The sequence below is a fragment of the Pogona vitticeps genome, chromosome 5 (genome assembly GCF_051106095.1).
Source record: "Pogona vitticeps strain Pit_001003342236 chromosome 5, PviZW2.1, whole genome shotgun sequence".
Taxonomy (NCBI): Eukaryota; Metazoa; Chordata; class Lepidosauria; order Squamata; family Agamidae; genus Pogona; species Pogona vitticeps.
Genome location: NC_135787.1, coordinates 184,346,076 through 184,358,781, shown reverse-complemented (window position 1 = coordinate 184,358,781; position 12,706 = coordinate 184,346,076). Strand labels below are relative to the sequence as shown.

Here is a 12,706-nt window from a genome sequence, read left to right as displayed (position 1 = left end):
TGGTCGCCGCTCACCCGGGCGTGGAGAGCCAGCGAAGCAGCCTCCGCCCGGCTGGGCTTCCCCCCTAAGCAGGATTTCCCGATCTCGCTTCTCGTCCTCCTCCGCTTCTTCGGGGCTTGGGCGCGTCTCTCTCACTCTGCCGTCCCGCTCCGGCGCTCCTTCCCGACGGAATCCCGAGTCGAAGTCCCCGATCGCCGCCCTGCCCCATGACCGGGGTGGAGGAGACGCCGGCTCATCGCCGAGCCGAGCGGGGGGGGGGTGGATGGAGGGGCGCAAGAACAAGCCGGCGATCCCCGAGTCGAGTGGGAACGTGGCGAACTCCCGGGATCGCCCGGACGTCAACACCGAGCAAGAGAAGGCGACGAGGAGAAAATAAAACCCGGACGTCGTAGCTGCTGCTTCTCTCGACTGGTTAGATGCCTCGGCGTTTAAAAAAAAAAAGGAACGCAGCAAAGGTACTTTAGGGAGGCCGCGGAGAGATTTAGCAAACAGACGGGGCAGAGAGAGAAGTAACTATGCTTGCCCACCCCCCTAGTCCATCATTTGAGGGAGGGGCGCAGGCAGAAGCCCCAGCGCCCCTTTGGGTGTCCGCCTGCACCCACTCTACCTGGAGATCGGCGGGTGGGTGGCTCTCGGCTTCTGCCCACCGGCAGAGATGGGAAGCGCTGCTTTCCAGCAGAGAGAGAAAGAAAGTCACCTCGGGCAGATATGGGCCATTAGCGGCTGACGATGCCACCGGCTCCCTGCACGGAGTGCCGAGCAAGGAGGCGGGGGACGCGGGTAAAACCCAGGTCAAATTTAATTACTCGCGGCCATCCCTAAGCACTCCTCGGGAGGGAGGTCCCGCCGGGTGCCCTAGTGGTGACGCCCTAGTCCTTTGCGCGGGGGATCTGGTGCCTTTACCGAGCAGCCCCGGGCACCCAAGGAGAGAAGCCCCATTAACAGACGAGGAGTTGCTTCTGGGTAAATAGGTCAAGGATTGGTACCGCCCCCGGGGCGAATTCGTTTTGCGCAGCTATTCCTCCCGTTCCTTCCTTTCCCGCTTTGCTCCGAATTATGGGCAAGACCAAAGAGGCAGCGTGGTATAGAGGTTATGGATGTTGGAGTAAGCCTCGGCAGACCTGGGTTCAAGTGGCCACTGGACCATTTGAGAGTTAGGAGGTGCCCTTGAGTCAGTCGTACATTATTTCAGGCAGACCTACCCCACAGGCTTGTTTGAGGGATAACATAGGGCACAGGATCTACCATTTCCATGAAGGCCCAAGGTGGTGGTTGTCATTTAGTTGTTAAGTCATGTCCAACTCTTCGTGACCACATGGACCAAAGCACGCCAGGCCCTCCTGTCTTCCACTGACTCCCGGAGTTGGGTCAAAATCATGTTGGTCGCTTCAATGACACTGTCCAACCATCTCGTCATCTGTCGTCCCCTTCTCCTCTTGCCTTCACACTTTCCCAACATCAGGGTCTTTTCCAGGAAGCCTTCTCTTCTCATGAGATGGCCAAAGTATTGGAGCCTCGACTTCAGGATCTGTCCTTCCAGTGAGCACTCAGGGTTGATTTCCTTTAGAATGGATAGGTTTGCTCTCCTTGCAGTCCAGGGGACTCTCAAGAGCCTCCTCCAGCACTCCAATTCAAAAGGGTAGCCATGGCCTTATTGGAAGGACAGTGAGCTATAAATTATACAAGTGAATAGATAATAGTAATGCAAATAAGCATAAAAGTCTCGTCCCTCTTGCTTGAGCGTAAGGGCCATTGAACTCAATGAGATTTGCTTCTGACTAGATACTATAGGAGATGGTTGTCAGCCCATTGATTTCAGTGGTCATTCACCCATATGGATCGAGCCATTGAGATACAGGAATCTGAACTGGGAGGAGGGTTGTGGCCCTCACTTGATGGGGGGGGAGGGCTACAACTTCCATCAGTCCTTCCTAGCATGCCAATAGTGAAGGATTGTTGGAGTTGTAGTCCAAAAAAAAAAAAGCACAAGTGGAGGGCCACAATTACCCATCCCTGGTTTAAATGGCTGGTCTTGGGTCTACTTTGAATTAAAGCCATTGAGTTCAAGGAATTTGCTTCCGAGTCAGTCTACCCCAGAATCTCAGTTTCAGAAGGTCACTTTGCCTCTCTCTTTCCAAATGAACTCTTGAGTGCAAGACAGGTTTACATGGCAATGAGGGGCTTCGGTGCAGTTGAAGATTGCTTGGAGGATTGGGGCCAATCGCTTGCTTTTTGGATATGTATCTGCCCTGGATACTTAATAAAGCCTCAAGAGGACCTGGCAGAAGGTTCTGATGGGTTCCCTGATCATGGACTATCTCTTGCAAAAGAAGTGGCTTAATGCCTGCCATTTTTATTTTTAAATGTTCAGACACCATCGCCCTTGAAGGTTATTGCTCATTCTCTATCTTAAGGTGTTTTGAAGGAAGAATGAGGGTGTCAACTCCTAGCTTTCTTTTGAGGTTGCTTTTCTTGCGAATGGAAATGTTAATTTGCAGCCTCCACTGGGAATGAAGCAGAAAATGTGTGTGCCAGTTTATTATTTATTAAAATATTTATATCCAAGGATGTCAGGGTGAAGTACAAGCAAGTCAGTTTAAAGCATATAGAAAACAACTTTAAATTATTAAAAGAATTTAAAATAATAGTGTACGTTTTATACACTATAATAGACATCCATAAGCTGGTCAAACTACTGTATGGTCACTGGGTTCCAAAAGCCTTGATGAAGCACCAGGGTTTGAGGGGCCATGATCCGTGTTAATGCACCTCCCAAGGCAGGATATTTCGTAGTAGGGACACTCCAGGTAGTTTCTGATACCATTGACCTGTCTGGAAAGTCTAGGAAATATGGAGCTTGGAGGAAGTACGCTTTTCCATTGGCTTTGATCCTACCTGACTGAATATCCACAAAAGTTGGTGAAGGTGTACTTTTGTTTCATACTTTTTTCGAGCATCTTGTGGTTTTATTCTGTTCTCCCATGTCCTCTAGCATTTACATGAAACTACTAAGAAAAGTCATCAGAGTGTTGGGATTGGGTGCCACTAAGTAGATGGCTAACATCCAACTCTAGCTTTCAATTTATGTAGTACGGAAGTTGTGAAACACTGAGCCACTCTCTAGATGCAATAAGGAACCGAATATAGACCAACAACCCAAAGCTTACTCCAAAGAACACGAAGTTGCGATCAGTTTAACATATATTTTGTCTTCTTTTTACCCCTTTTGATTGCCTGATTAGATGCAAAGGGACACTTATGGGGGTGACCATTCCCTTCAACCAGGTGCCCCTAGTGTCTTTTTTTTTTTTTAAAGGTTTCAACTCAACACTAGAACAGAGTTTTATAAGGATTTAGGAGAACTACATGAGCAAAAAGAAAGTGGTGGAAATTGCCATTTAGCACCTTGTTGGCACCTTAAGGCAGCACCTGCTGTTACAGCACCGTGCAAATAGAATTCTTTGCCCTGGCTGACTTCTGCAGATTGTCATCTGGATGGCTACAGGGATTCACCTGGGAAAACATGATTTGAGAAACTGCAGACACCGCGGATTGAACTGTAATTTCCTCACTGTGTAGTCCCACCCCATTGATTTGCTACTGATCAGGAAAATCAGATTGGAAACACAATCTGTTGTGGCTAGGGTTGTTCTCCCTTTGGACTTGGTCCTTAGTCAGAATGTCTTCCTAGACCTCAATGGCCAGATGGCTTTCTGGAGTGCTTTTGCCCAGATTCAGCTGCCAGGTATTCCCTTGTCTGGAGAAGTATGGGTTATATCAATGCATATACAGTATCTTTCTCAAATACAAATGTCATAAATTGTAACATTCAGAAGGTGGTGCAGAATGCTCCAGCCAGAATAATTCTACTGTCTGCTTTCCTGATCATATTGCATCACACTTATATACATTTCATTGGTTTTTGAATCATTTCAGGTCTGTTCTTGCTATTGTTCCTCTCTTGCCAGAGGTTGGAGGTCACTGTGCTTAGTTTACCTTTGGATGCAGCCACTTTCAACAGTGATGTTGTGTTGCATCCAGACCAGTTTCCTAGGTTCTTAATCCAGTGACCAGAATTCTTTTGCTTAGCATACTAAATAGCTACTAGACTAGACCCACTGAATCAGTGGGGATTTGGTGACTTCTCTATAAATCCCATTGATTCTAATGGGCCTACTCTATCTCTTCTTTTAGCATAGTAAGTCACAGTTAGAGCAAGCCTAGTTAAATCAATTGAACCCAGAAAGGAGTTGACTCATCCAGTTCCCCTTGACTCTAGTGTAACTTAATACACTAAGCAACAAGATTTGGGCCAATAAATTCTTCTCCTTCCTGCACTTCTTGTCTCATTTATTTCTCTACCTTGAATGGCTTAGGACCAGGATATTTGAGAGCCATCTACCAGCGAAGCTGGAAACTGCTATTATCATTTTGACACATATAGGAACAGATACATTTTTAAAACGTGTCTTTCTGAAAACTACCTTGGGCAGTTCCCATGGAATGGAAAATAATTTTACAGTCTCGATGAAAGTAGTGTGGGGTTTTTTTAGATCTTCCAAAACATAAGAATTCATCTTATTCAAGGCCCAAGTTACATTTTGGAGAAATAAAGTGCACACAAAGCAAAGGACATCATTTTAAATGCTGGTGAGTAAAATGTGCATGATTGAAAAGTGCAGAAAGTTGCTTCAGTCAATGGGCAAACACCGTGCATGTTGGCTGAAAAGTGTAAATAAATGTTCAGTTAAGAAAATAGTGCATTAAAACACAGGCATTTCTATGTGGGTAGAGCACACCCACATGTTGTGAGAATGGCTGATGGTCGGATTCCAAAATATCTCCTATATGGAAAATTAGTGCAGGGAAATCGCCCCAGAGAGAGACCCCAGCTGTGATACAAGGATATCTCCAAGTGGGATCTGAAGGCCTTAGGAATGGACCTCAACAGATGGGAAACCTTGGCATCTGAGCGTTCAGCCTGGGGGCAGACAATACAGCATGGCCTTTCCCAATTTGAAGAGACCCTTGTCCAGCAGGCCGAGGCAAAGAAGCAGACCCAAAACCAGCAAAATCAGGGAGATGGACAGGGGACAGATTGTAGTTGTCTTCATTGCGGAAGGGATTGTTACCCTCGAATTGGCCTTCTCAGCCACACTAGACGCTGTTCCAAGTCCCCCATACAGAGCACATTACCCTAGTCTCTCGAGACTGAAGGATGCCTAAATCAGAAAACACCCAGTATCGCAAACCGTTTGTGTCAAAAGTAAAGAAAAAGATATTTGTATTCGTTAAATTAATACGAATATCCCTGTCCCAGCTGGACCTAATGAGGATCTGGCCCCAAGACCAGAACATCCACTCGTGTCTCCTGGCACCATGAAGGTCCTCTTGTTTCCGCCAATTACCCAGAAGCTACGCTGTCTCCCTGCCTGGAGTGGCCAACCGAGCAGGGAGGCAGCAGAGCTCCTGGTGCAATTGGTGGGAAGAGTGAGACCATTGTGGCGTTGGGACACATGAGTGGCTGGCCCAGTCCCGGGGAGGGCAGACCTTTATTAGCTCCAACTGGTGCAGGGAAATCCGTATTCATTTGCGAATACAAATATTCCCATCTCTAGTGAAAAGCAATCCAGTGGTGTTTCCAAAGAGGTAGGATCAGTCAACAAGGTGGTGTCCTTGCCCAGGGATTGCCCAAATGTGTTCAAAGTCCACTCATCTCCTCGGGGAGGTCCCTTGCACGACCCCTATGCAAATGGACACGAGATAAAGACGGGGAGAAAATATCTGTGGGACTTGGGAAAACTCAATGAAATTGACGCAGAGATTTTTGCATTCTTATCCCTAAGCAATCAAATAGGATACCTAACTCAAAATTATTGAGTGGAAACATTAAAATACACATCCTCATGGCACAAAACAGTTTCCCTGCCCTGCCCACTAGAACCATTCAGTTTTGGGGAAAATAATATCATTTCCAAAGCACTGAATGTTACATTAAAAAGGAATTTACTGTGTTGCTCTACTTCTCAACAACCTTGTTGATGTTATTATTAAATTGTTATTGCTGCAATCATGCAAGGGATACTGGCACATGACATGTTGTTGGCACATTGTATTCTTGTTACTGGCAGATTATATATGTAGAAGATCTGTTTCCCTCTAGTGGCTAGTTCTGATACTTCACCTTCGAAATACATACAATGGACCCTCTACTTACGGAATTAATCCGTATTGGAACGGTGGCTGCAGGTCGAAAAGTCTGTAGGTCGAATCTCCATTGACCTACAATGCATTGAAAACCGATTAATCCATAACCGGACGTTTTTGTTCCATTTTGGCTTTTTTCTGGTCTGTAAGTCGATTCTCCGGCTGCAAGTCGAATCTAAATTTTGCAGCCAGGGAAGTCCGTAAGTCGAAAAGTCTGTAAGTCGAGCCGTCTGTAAGTCAAGGGTCCACTGTATAAATATACAAAAGATGAAGATTTTTCTCTCTTGCATCATAGGCATCCTTCAGTCTCGAGAGACTATGGTAACATGCTCTGAATCGAGGAGTGTCCTCTCCAGAGCATGAAGCCCGGGTAAGGTAATATGGAGGATAGGCTGTTACCCAAGCAGCAAATCCCCCCTCTCCACGTTGCTGAAATGGTCCAATGGAAAGGCAAGAGCCAATACAACTGGTTCCAGCAACGTCGCAGGAGTTGGCAGAACGACATGTGCTGCCTTCGGGACTCCAACTCCGGATTTTGCCTTGAGGTTAACTCCTGAAGCCTTTTCCATGAGTGGATATAGCCACAAGGCAGTGGAGGTTTGAAATCGGAGTTTTCCTTCTCCGAGATGGGCTGCCTTCCAAGGCTGACGAGCCCCACCTACCCGGCATGCTCTTTAATAGTGCAAAAGTATGATCTGATCCTTAAAACTTTCCTGACTCCCTGGCTTATGCAAATCTAATTGGCTTTCCTATGCAACTGGCTAAGAAAAAGAGTTAATTTAAAGGCTGAAATCCTGTTATTGTTGTTGTTGATTATGATGATGATGATGATGATTAAAAAACACCAAGCACGATCAATTAAAACTATGAAAACATTGACTGGCATTATATAATAAATACAAGTTTTAAACAAAAACCTAAGTATCTGTTAAATATTGACATGGTATGTATGCTGTTCCTAATATTGCAATTTTTTTTGTAACTCTGATGGTGTTATTTCTGAGATTTTGCAACTGCTTATAGTAGTGTGTGAAATTTATTGATATTGTTCCCAAAGCTCCGATGACTACGGGGACCGCTGAAATGTGTTTCATCCATAAGTGAGATGTTTTGATTGCCAGGTCTTTGCATTTTGTTGGCTTTTCCAATTCTTTATCTTCAACTCTGGCATCCCCTGGAATTGCGATGTCAATGATCCAGATCCAGACATTTCTTTGTTCTATTACTACTGTATTTGGTGTGTTATGTTCAAGGTTTCTATCAGTTTGGATCTGGAAATCCCACAAGTTCTTCCTCATTTTCTTACACCTCTATTTGATATTCCCATGGGTTTTTTGAGTCTGGCAAGTTATATTCTTTGCATAGCGACCAGCACTATGCCACGCTATCATGTCTAATTTTATAATCTGTGCAATATTTGGACATTTGCAGATGAGGTGTGACACCGTTTCATCTTTTTCTTGGCAGATTCGACATTTGCTGTTAGCAATAATTCCTTGGATTTTAGCTTTCATCACGTTGGTTTGGAGTGCTTGTTCTTGTGCAGCAAAAATCAAGCCTTCGGTTTCTTTCTTAATGGTTCCTAGTTTTAGCCATGCCCATGTTGTTCTTGTTATGAATTAAAAGTAACTAGGTGTTACATGATTAATCTAAACAATTAATATTGAATTACTTGCTACATTACTTTTTGTCCAAAAGGAGAATGTTGCAGATAATTACATTAATTGTGAATAGTTCCAAGCTTTAATCATTTCATCCTCTCCCAGAAACCTTTGTCAGGCATCTTCCTTCTAACAGCTGACATAATTTTTTGAGGGACACTAAGGTGGAATGAAATGAAAAAATTTCCATTGCTATATTTTTTTTCCTGGAAGAAGCATGCCCCAAGTTCTCTGCTCAGTTGTTGATGGTTTCAAAATGCCATTATATTCCTTCTTCTTCAAAATGACTTCCAAGACGCTGCCAACGCACTTCCCTGGGCCAAGAGGCAGGCGTGTGGCCTCAATGAAGGATGCCATGTATTTCTTTCCATTTTCAGTGGTAATATTTCTAACGGAACCAGAGGATGTGACACAGTCTTCTGACTCTTAAAGGATTGGGACACATGTGTGTTAATAGAATCTTTCCTGAAAATCAAGGAACACATAGACATTTGTCATCAGCAAATCTAAAAATCTTAAATTCTCACAGCCACAGACTAAGTCAGCAATGTGTAGCAATATATTTAGCCCAAAGCCACAGTAAAAGTGTATTTGCCAGCTTTGGGAACACTGGAAATTAAAGACTCAAGCGATTCAAGGAGTGCAATTCACTGTCCTTTCCTATCCCACAAAATAAATCATTGGTTATTAAGATTTCAGGGTTGTTCCAGTGGCTTAATATTTATTTGTTTGTTTCTGTCTGAGGTTTTCGACCATGTTCAGTGTCTGACTCTATTAGGTTAAAAGGACAAACGTGCAATATATATCTGTTTTGAAGCACAGTTTCCCAGAGACTGTAGGAGACAATGGTAGTAGACATACGCAGAGGTGTTAAACAAGTATCAGCACATTTTTGGTAATTTCTGTTCTATTCAGTGGGTTATTTTGGATGGCAATGTGAAATGAGCCATTATAGGAGTAGGGGGCAATATTGTCAAGACGGTGATGGTAGTTTGGGGGTAAAGAGCATATCATTCGTTCATTGAAATTAATTCTAAGTTTACAAACGGATTTTAAACTACTGGCTGAAATCCTGTTGAGCAGATACGCAAAAGTGTGACTTTAAGAGGCCAAATGTCTCAAGAAATTTCCATAGACGTTATCTGTTGCGTATCATGTCACGTTGATTGAAAGCTTCCTTTTGCAATTTTGGGTTGTGCACAGCTCACACACAGCTGAGCATTGTCCCACCATCTCTCACAGAAGCCCCCGGGAAGCACCGTTAAAATGACAGAATTTGCTTCAATGTGATGCAGCAATGGCCTCCGTTTGGACGGAGGTAAAGTACAAGACGATTTAACCATTTTAAGGAGAATAAGGCTATCACTAGTCATTGTGTCTGCCTCTTGTCTCCAGAGGTGAAATGCTTCTTTATCCTCGGACTATGTGCCAGATTTGGCCAAAGCCTACATTACTAACCAAATTTGACCAATTCTGACCAATTTTAGGAGATCCAGATTAAAGTGGATAGATTTGGTTCCGGGGTGAAGCAATGTCCAAACTGATTCAGATCTGGAGCCTAATTTAACCAGGCACAAATCGCTTCAAGTTGTTTTCAATGCAGGAGTTACAGTATTTCAAAGCTCCAACTGACTCCTGGCACAAATCGGGGACCTGTGCAGCCCCCAATGTTATATTGGTTCCTGGGAAATACGAGTAGAAGATCCTTAAGGGCACTCATGCCCTGCTTGTGGGTTTCCCTGAGGCATCTGGAAAGCCACTGTGGAGATGATACTGAACTTTGTTCGATCAAGTACAGTAGAGTTCTTTTTTTATTTTCTTAGTAGTTACTATTATGTTCTTATGTCCCGTCAAGTCAGAACCGACTTAAGGTGAAAACCCTAATAGGGTTTTCAAAGTAAGACAGAGATTTAAGAAGTGGTTTTACCAGTTCCTCTACTACCACCACCACCATGAGTTTCTATGGCAAAGCCAAGGAATTGAAGCCAACTCTCCCGAGTCCTAATCTATTCCTCTCTCCTCCATATACCACACTGGATACCTGCTACTTTCATAATAGAGATGTGTCATTTTCTGGTTTTGGACGATCACTCCCAGAATTTCCTGGGCAACAGGGCTACTGACCATACCATCTCAGCATTTCATGTCCTCTTCCTGCCGCTTTCAACTTGTCTGAGCATTATTGTCTTTTCTAGTTAGTATTTCCATGAGGTACTTAAAGTACAGTGCCCAGGGAATTCTGAGAAATGTGATCCAACAGGACAGATCTGCACACCTCTCTTCCTTGCGTTAGGAAGGTAGAGCAGAGGTTTCTTGGTGTGAGTCATGGGATGTCCCACAGGAAGGTGGCGTGCAAAACATCCTCTTCTAAAGATGCTAAAACTAAAGGAGAATTTTTAAAAAATGCTTTTCTATTTATTTAGTGGTATGAGTACAGTCTATGGAGCTTAAGGATGCAGTCATTAGCCAGGTGTCCCAAGGAAGACGGATATTTATTTGAATGAAACTTCCAGTGAGGCGGCAATGTGAGGATCAGACATTAGCCCGTGAGCAACTCATCGGAGTTATGATACATTTTAAATCCTTACAAAAATGTTGTTTTTCATTAATATTTGATCATTCTGGTTTTTTTCCCCTCCGATCAGGGCAACGACATGAGATGGTTGTGTAAATAAAACTTCTCTGTGATCACAGGTGCTCGCCCTTTCATACCTGCCAACATAAATAAATAATGGTGGAAAGACCGTGTCAGGAATTGCTCTGTGGCACAGCTCATGTAAAAAAACCACGCAGCCATGAATTATATGGAAAACAGCACTAAATCGAGAAATTGCTCAAAGAACTTTAAGTTTTAGTGATAACAGGAACATTTGGTTTCACCAGCATAAAGAATATCAGCATGCTTATGTCCTAGGCAGCCAATGTAGTGCAGTAGCTAAAGTTCTGGATTAGGCCTCAGGACACGGGTTTGAATCCTTGCTTGGCTATGGAAACTTGGTAGGAGGTGGCAATGGTAAGGCCATTGCTTAAATATCACACGCCAGATAAAATGGAGCTTGACACCGATTGCTCTCATTGGGCCTCCCTTGAATTTCTCTGTAATTTAGAGCCGGAGTAGCCAATACATGGCCCATGGGGCAACACGTGGCCTCTGTCAGTTGTTGTCACATGACTTTGGTCATTCTTCTGCTGTGCCTTCCCCTTGCACCTACTATAGTATTTGCTGCTGTTATGTAGCAACAATTCACTTCCAAGTTATGGCAGTTTATGAATAAGTGACCTCCAAAAGGTTACTTATTCATAGGAATGCCATAAGTTGACTGTCTGAGCAAGTGGACTTGTCCATGAAAGCTCACATTCAAATATAGCAGTTAGTATTTCAGGTGACGCAACCTTTTTGTCTTCTTTATTTTTCAAATTTTCTTTAGTTTTTGCCTGATTTCCAAAAGGTGTTTCCATTAACAGTCCTGTTCACATATTGCAAACTCAAGCCCATGAGTCAATCCATCTCATATTTCATATCCTCTTCCTGCCGCTTTCAACTTTTCTGAGCATTATTGTCTTCTAGTTAGCATTGTCATGATGTACTTAAAGTACAATACCCTCTACATAGTCATTTTGCTTCTAGAGAGAGTTGAAGCTCCCTAAATTCTAAAAGCTACTTACAGTATTTGTCTTTCTTGCACTCCAGAGTATCCATACTCTTCCAGCACTACATTTCTAATGATTCTCTACCTCTCCCCATGACCTTGTTTACCAACCAGCTTTCACATGCACACACACATATATACACATACACATATTATGGATGATCATAGACTTAGTATCCAGTAACATATCCTTACACTTAAGGATCTTTTCTAGTTCCTTCATACCTGCTTTCTGAGTCTCTGTCGTTTTCTGATTTCTTGGCCACAGGCCCCATTTGGATTGATGATTGAACCAAGGTATACAATATATTGCACTATTTCAGTTTCTTTATTGTCTACTTTGAAGTTGTGTAATTCTTCTGTAATCATGATCTTTGTATTCTTAATGTTTAGCTGCAGTCCTGCTTTGGCACTTCTCTCACTTTTACTAAAAGTCATTTAAAGTCTTTCCGGCCGTAATACATTATCATTGACATGTCTTAAATTACTGATTTCTTCATTGCCACTTCTCCATTTGAATCTAACCCAGCTGTCCATATATGTCCTACATGCAGATCGAACGGATTTTGCCTATGTGAAGCCATCATGTTTCCCTATATTTGGACATAAAATTAGCCCCTTGCCCAGAACATCAGGATAATCAAATGTTATAGCACACAAATTTCTTTTAGAACAATCAATAGTGTCTTATGACCTACACAGTAAAAGGCTTTACAGTAATCTGTAAATCCTAGACTGTTTCCCCCCCCCATATGTATGTTTGCAATATAATCTCTACTGTGCCTTCCTTTTCTCAATCCAGCTTTAACACTGGGCATTCCCCGCTCCTGCCGTAAGTCTTCGATGCAAAATCTGGCGTATCACTTTGCATGTAAGGAAAATTGATGCAATTAATGCAACTGTCTTATAGTTACTGCAATCTCTGGCATCTCCCATCATCAGGGCTGGAATGTACATTGACATTACATCCACCAAAATCAAGAATTGCATATAAAAGCATGACACAGGTTTGTACGTGTGTGTTCCTTTTCCAACTCCCCTTCTCTTTTGGAGGGGTAAACATTCCTTTGTGCCTGTCCACAGAAGACCTAAGGTACAGAAGGTCACTCTGGCACCTTCCTCAACCATAGAGAACTGCAGCCATTTTAGCTTGCTCCACAAACCAGTACAGTAGCTGCAACATGTTTG

At 43.4% G+C, this 12,706-nt stretch overlaps 2 long non-coding RNA genes across 2 annotated transcripts in view; both read left to right on the top strand.

Moving 5' to 3' along the window:
* Positions 1-12,706, top strand: part of LOC144583164 (uncharacterized) — a 73,410-nt gene that overhangs the window by 437 nt on the left and 60,267 nt on the right. The gene's annotated exons all lie outside the window — the stretch shown is intronic.
* Positions 322-7,810, top strand: LOC144583163 (uncharacterized). Its single transcript, XR_013536807.1, has 3 exons — positions 322-455; positions 4,554-4,650; positions 7,675-7,810. It is a non-coding gene; the product is annotated as an uncharacterized LOC144583163 (long non-coding RNA).